This window comes from Myotis nattereri, assembly GCF_964212035.1.
Source record: "Myotis nattereri genome assembly, chromosome: 21".
Lineage (NCBI taxonomy): Eukaryota > Metazoa > Chordata > Mammalia > Chiroptera > Vespertilionidae > Myotis > Myotis nattereri.
This window is the reverse complement of record NC_138097.1, coordinates 2762883-2769806: the sequence shown is the minus strand read 5'-3', so window position 1 is coordinate 2769806 and position 6924 is coordinate 2762883. Positions and strand designations below refer to the sequence as shown.

Sequence of the window (6924 nt, the reverse complement as noted above, 5' to 3'; positions counted from 1 at the left end):
GTAATACTCTTACCTCAAGGAGCATTCTGAGCTTCACAGAATCTGAAATAACATCTCCAAAGAAAAAGACAGTTTTATATAGGGTGTCCCAAAATTTATGCAAGAAGTAATTTTGATGGAAAACACAGGTTTAGCACTAACCAGTTTGGCTCAGTGGATAGAGCATTGGCCTGCGGATTGAAGGGTCCCATGTTCAATTCCAGTCAAGGGCATGTATCTTGGTTGCAGCACATCCCCAGTAGGGGCTGTGCAAGAAGCAGCTGATTGACGTTTCTCTCTCATGGATGTTTCTAACTATTCCACTTCCTTCCTCTCTGTAAAAAATCAAATATATTTAAAAAACAAAAAACAAAGAAAACACAGGTTTATAATTAAGAATTGTAATTTTTCCTGGCAGCAAATCATGACATCATCATCATAGACCACAGAAACCCCCAGCACCTGGACAAGTCTATTCGAGCAACAAAAGTTTCAGAAAACACAGTTATTGTTGGTGTAGTACCCAGGCGGGATGGAGAAGAGTCTGTGATGTCCCTCATTAGTGCCGGCTTATGAGGAGGTACGTGGAGAACCACAGCCTCCAGGCCTGTACACCGAGCTGCTGCAGCTGGAGTTTGGAGAGGTGTGGTCACAGCTGAAACTCAGGGTTTGTAATTCAGTACTCACTGCACTAGAGAACAGCCAAGACGCCATTAAAATCACGAGTGAGGACAACTACATACAGTATGTAAACCCAGCATTTGGTCCAACAGTGGGCTATGAGTTGGGTGAATTATTAAGGAAGGAGTTAGCAAAAATGCCTCTAAATGAGAAAAAGGCTGACTTGTTCAGTACTATAAGTTCATGCATGAAGATGGGCAAGGAGTGGCAAGGCATTTACCACCCCAAAAACGGAGATAATGTACAACAAAATGTGAAGATAATACCTGTCATTGGACTGGGAGGAAAAATTAGACACTGTGTCCATTATCCGAGTGAACAACGGCAGCAGTAAGGCTGAGAAGATCACGGAGTCTGTTCATTCTGACCCTCCCACAGATAATCCATCAGGCAAACATAAAGACAAGAGGAAAAGCTCCCTGGACGTCAGCAGTGTTGCCTCACGAGCAAGCGAAGTGGCCAGCCAGAGGCGACACTCCTCCATGGCTCGGATCCACTCCATGACCATCGAGGCGCCCATCACCAAGGTGATCAATATCATCAGTGCTGCCCAGGAGAACAGCTCCATGCCTGTGACGGAAGCCTTGGACCGCGTCCTGGAAATTCTGAGAACCTCGGAGCTGTATTCACCACAGTTCGGGGCGAAGGGAGAGGATCCTCACACCAAGGACCTCATTGGGGTCCTGATGTCTGACGGTTTTCGAAGACTATCTGGGAATGAGTATACTCTCTCAACAAAACACCTGCATCCAATTTCGGGCAGCTGACTCACCTCCGAGTCCCTTCGCAATATCCCACCGCGCATAGCTGAGGCCAGGGAAAACGATGGCCACTGGGACTTTAATGTCTTTGAACTGGAGACTGCCACTCAGAAAAGTCCTTTGACTTTTCTTGGTCTCAAAATCTTCGCTCCCTTTGGGGTCTGTGAATTCCTGAAGTGCTCGGAGACGACACTGCGGCTGTGGCTGCAGACTATGGAAGCCAACCTCCACTCCTCCAACCCCGACCCCAACTCCACCCCCGCCGCCGACGTGCTGCAGGCCACCGCCTACTTCCTCTGCCAGGAGAGGATTCAGCAAGCGTTGGGTTAGAGTTAGACTCCGTGGACAGGCCGCCGCCCTCATCGCAGCCGCCATCCACGACCTGGACCCCCGGGGCGGACCAACCTCTTCCCGTGCAACGCGGGCAGCCCGCTGGCGGTGCTGTGTGACCGTGCCGTGTTGGAGCCACCACGCGGCCCTGGCCTTCCAGCTGGCCGCCAGGGAGGACAAGAGCAGCATCTTCAAGAACGTGGAGAGGAATGACTGCCGGACGCTGCGCTGGGCCATCATCGACATGGTCTTGGCCACAGAGATGACCAGGCACTTAGAGCACATCAATAAGTTTGTCAACAGCGTCGTCAAGCCCTTGGTGGAGCTGGAGGAAAGCGAGGGGAGTGAGCCAAACCCTCGTGACGCAGACACGATGCTCCGGTCTCCGGAGAACCGGACTCTGATCAAGCGGATGATGATCAAGTGCGGGGACGTGTCCAGCCCCTGCCGGCCCTTGGAGCAGCGCATCGAGTGGGCCCCGCATCTCGGAGGAGGATTTTTCTCAGACCGAAGGAGAGAAGAAGCTGGACTTAACCTGCGGCGATGCCAGCTTTTGACCGAAACACCTGCAGCATCGCCCAGTCCCAGATCCCCTTCGACTCCTTCGTCACAGACATGTTCCCTCCTTGGGACGACTCTGTAGACCTCCAGGAGTCACTGCAGCACCTGGACAACAATTTTAAACACTGGAAAGGACCCGATGAAATGACGCTGCGGGGCATCCGACCACCTCTGGCACCAAAATAGAGAAGGCTCCTCCTGTCTGAAACCGGACCTCCGAGACCGCTCTGCGCGCCTGGTGGACTTTGCCGGTGGTTTGCAGACGAGGCGGTACCGGGCGAGGGGGCTGGCCGCGCTCCTCCGCGCGGGACGAGGTCACGCCGGCGGACGGCGAGGGCGCCCGTGCGACCGCCCAGGCCGAGCGCAGAGCGGCAGCGCCCCATGGCGGCGGCAGCCAGGAAGCAGGCGGGACAGCCTGGGCCTCGGGGCACCGTGCACCTGCCCCCCGCTTTTCCACGCCTCACGGATCCTTCACACCGGCTGTCGTCTTTGATAGACGCTCAGAGTCCCTGGATCTGCAGGAAGCCTCATGGGGCCACAATGCCCGTGAGATGTGGGTCTCTCCGGGTCGGAGTCGGGGTCCGCGGGGAGGCGCCGCTGGTGGTGGCCAAGGCTTCGGGCTCCGGGCGCAGCAGGGCGCCCCCCCCCCCCTGGCGTGGGCAGCAGCGCCGCGGGGTCCTGCGCGTCCTCGGCCTCCCCGGCGCCCGGGTCCACGGTCTGGGTCTCGGTAATGCGGAGGCTCGGGGCGCAGCCCATGCTGGCGGGGCGCCCGGACACGCTGGAGGCGGCCGCTCTCCAGTCAGCCAACGGCCCGCCCGGCGCCTCGCTGCCACCGCCAGCGCCCTGTCATCGCCGCCCGGGCGCGCGGAAGGGCGGACGGCGGGAGCGCGGGTCTCACGTCAGGAAGCGCGGCCGCCGCTTTTATCACGGGCGGCGCGGAGGGGGCGCGGAGGGGGCGCGGAGGGGGCGCGGAGGGGGCGCGGAGGGGGCGCGGGGGGGGCGCGGGGGGGGCGCGGGGGGGGCGCGGGGGGGGCGCGGAGGGGGCGCGGGGGGCGGCGCGGGGGCGGCGCGGAGGGCGGCGCGGGGGCGGCGCGGGGGGGGCGCGGAGGGCGGCGCGGAGGGGGCGCGGGGGGGGCGCGGGGGCGGCGCGGGGGGGGCGCGGAGGGCGGCGCGGAGGGGGCGCGGAGGGCGGCGCGGAGGGGGCGCGGCGGGGGCGCGGAGGGGGCACCGCGGCCGCCCCGCCGAACATGCCCTCCCCAGGCGCCCGGTGGCCTCCCAGCGCCCACTCGCCGGCCGCGCTCCCGGGAAACGCCGGGGCGGAGATTCGCGCTCTCCCCGCCTGGAGCCCGCGGCGCCGACACCTCGCGGCTCCGACCCCGAAAGAAGCGCCCGCCCTGAGGCCCGGGCTGAGGGGAGCCCGTCGGGCGGCCGCCGGCTGAGAGGCAGGGAGCTGCCGGCTCTGGCTCCGGCTCTGCGGGTTTCTGTTTTTTGTGGGGGTTTTTTTTTTTGGTTTTTTTTTTATCATTTATAGTTAGCATGTGTTTATGTTAAAATTACCATACGTTTTTCTTTTTAAATACATTTTTATTGATTTCAGAGAGGAAGGTCGAGGGAGAAAGAAACAGAAACATCAATGATGAGAGAGAATCATTGGTCGGCTGCCTCCTACACACCCCCCAAGGGGTAAAAAGCCTGCAACCTGGGCATGCGCCCCACCAGGAATTGAACCGTGACCTCCTGGCTTATAGGTCAACACTTAACCACTGAGACACACCAATGGGCTAGGTTTTCTTTTTTAAGTAAATCATTTGAGTAATAGGTAGAATTTGTCATTGAATGTATCATTCATGGGCCTTATGAATTTTCCTGTGAAGAATTCACAATATATGTGTTTGAGTCTTAAATATATGAGCTCCTGTAACCTTTTTTTATAAAGTTGGCCCATATTATGGAAGTTAAATTGACACAATAGATCTTAATTATTATTGTATGAATATAGAAAATTATATTTATTTGGTTTTTGTCATTACTAAAGCTTCCAGTAAAAATCTCTCTAAGTGGTTTCAATAATAGTATGTTATAGTGTCTTGGTCCTTGGCATACATGAGGCTATTTGCGGTATATAAATAAAATCAGATATAAGTTTCTCATTCTAAAAAAAAAATTGTAATTTTTTTATTGATTCTAAAGTATACAGTATAGGGTTATGTATGGAATAGCACATCGGGTCAATGGCCTCCACGGCTTTGCTGGCACAGACACAAAGCTGTGGTCTTCATTGGTCTTCATGGTCCCTGCTCCTGGGCCATAATTGGTACTTGGTAATGCTTATCAAATTGAAGGGATTGAAATCAAAGGGCAACAGATATTAGAATCTGATTCAATAAACCAAGTAAAATTAGGCTTTTATTTTTTGTTGTTACTGCTCACGAAAAATTCAAATCTTGCGTGAATTTTGGGACACTCTCTATGACACTCCCCTAATCCCTGCCACTAGCCACTGAAGCCTAACATTCTCAGTTCCCAGCATTACTCGGGCCCCCAAACAACAATACTCCCAGTTGTCAATGAGTGACTGAGAGACGGTAGCTTGACACACAGGGCAGGGATCCAACTCAAAACAAAGGCAGGTGAACTTATGCAGGGTTAGACACCGCAGTTTGAGCAAGCCTAATGACAGGAACCAACTGTGCAGAGATAATGAAATGTTTCTGGACTCACAGTGGGAGGCATGAGAAAGTAGGGAGGTTCTGCAACAATAAAGTGAACTGAGCCATAGAAACAGGGAAAGTTCAGGTTCCTTGCTGGGAAATAATAATAGAGGGAATCAATCAGGTGATGACAAGGATAGATAGAGAGCAGGCTTGTAGCAAATATATACCCCTAGACTAGAAAGCTTCGTGGGATACCTACTATTGGGGCAACCTCCACATGAGTCTGAATGCTACAATGAATTTATCGCACTTTTGCTGCAATGTTATGGTCTGTGATTTCATTCTTCGGCTTTGCAAAACAAGGCTGCAGGAAAAATCCCGGCTCACCATTCCTGTTACAAACTGGGACCCGAATTCCACCTGCGAAGCCCAAACAGTACATTACACAAAAGGCGATGCACCTACTGATGGCTGGGTTTCGCCAATGAAAGCCGGGGGAGAGACATATTATCCAGGTGCACACGGTCAGGGCAAGTTGACAGCTTTGGTCTGTTCACAGAGACAGAAGCTTCAGAGCACCAGGCCTCCCTTAAGTCCAGGCATCAGAGACTGTCACCCTGTGCAGTGGTGTGTGTGAGGCTTGTTGAGCACAAACAGGCAAGGAATGGAGCCTCTGTGCCTCCCAGACTCCTGTCTGCTCCCTGAGATTGGCTCCGCCTCACCTGATGTAACCCTCCAGCCTGGGGTGTGGGCACCTGTAGCCCAGGTGACAGCATCCAGAACAGTGAGTCGATTGCGGATGACAGGGTGTGATGGGGGAGGAGGGTGACAGGCTGCAATGCCCCATTGTAAGGACATGGTAGTGTGTCTGAATGAGGAGGATTTGGGAATCCAGGCCTTGTTTTGTGACTAAAGGCAACAAAGAAGATGAGGCAAAGTTTTGCGTGAGGAATTGTGCTCTCATTCTCAGGAAACTGGGTCCGTGGATGGTCCTGAACAAAAGAGGGACATTGTGTGAGGTAGAATCATGTCAGAGAATCATGTCAATCACAGCAAGGTTGCAAGTTTCATCCCGGGTCAGGAAAATTACAAGCATCAACCAAAGAAGGTATAAAAATAATGGAACTAAAAAATTGATGAATCTCTCTCTCTATCCCTATTTTTTCTTTTTCTGTAAAATCAATATATACTTTAATCACCCAGTCAGTACACACACTTGTGAACACCAGAGCTGCCTTTGGACCCCGTGGTGACCAGCAGGCAATGATGCTCTATGGGCGGTGCCAGGGCTGTCAGTGTAGCAGGTGGGGGCCTGGGCTGAGCTGCAGCAGCACTCACAGGGGACGATGACACAGTGTGCTCCCTGGACTGAAACCAAAGCAGCCGGGAGAAGCTCTGGGCCTGGACGTGCCCCTTGTTGTCTCTGCACCTTCCACCCGGGTGTTGTTCCAGGGCTATTTCACCTTCAGGTGGTTGTGGAGCTCAGATTCCTTTCAGGTGTCAAGGCTGGGAGCAGCAGAAGCAGCTGGGCAGCTGGTATGGGCATAAAAACACGGGCAGTTCCCAGGGAGAGGTGGTGCTGGGCCGTGTGTGTGGCTCTGAGGCCCTCTCTAGTCCTAGTCCAAGCTAGTGCCTGCTCTGTTCGTGGGGGCCTTGGGTAGTGGGAGATGGAGCAAGCTCTGCTACATGAGTCCCGGGGCGCTCATCTCCTGGGAGTGACCATGTGCTAATAAAACGTGTGACCCAGGCAGGGCCAACCTAGTCCACAATGATGAGGTGCTCCAGCCTTTGAGCTGCCCAGGGAGGGAGAGGAGCTCTCTCTGCAGAGGCTGAGCCCCTGTCTGCCCAGCAGGAGGACTTGCTAGGCTCTGAGCCACCTGGTCCTCTGTTGGGTTGGAAGTGTCTTGAAGATTAGAAAGTGAAGGAGATTGTAGATATTTATCAATGTAGGGAGAGAA

At 54.3% G+C, this 6924-nt stretch overlaps 1 pseudogene across 1 annotated transcript; it reads left to right on the top strand.

Annotated features, from left to right (window-relative positions):
* Positions 1–387: 387 nt before the first annotated feature.
* LOC308535795 (high affinity cAMP-specific and IBMX-insensitive 3',5'-cyclic phosphodiesterase 8A-like) lies at positions 388–2498 on the top strand (annotated as a pseudogene). The gene has a single exon. The product of its transcript is annotated as a high affinity cAMP-specific and IBMX-insensitive 3',5'-cyclic phosphodiesterase 8A-like (transcript).
* Positions 2499–6924: the final 4426 nt, after the last annotated feature.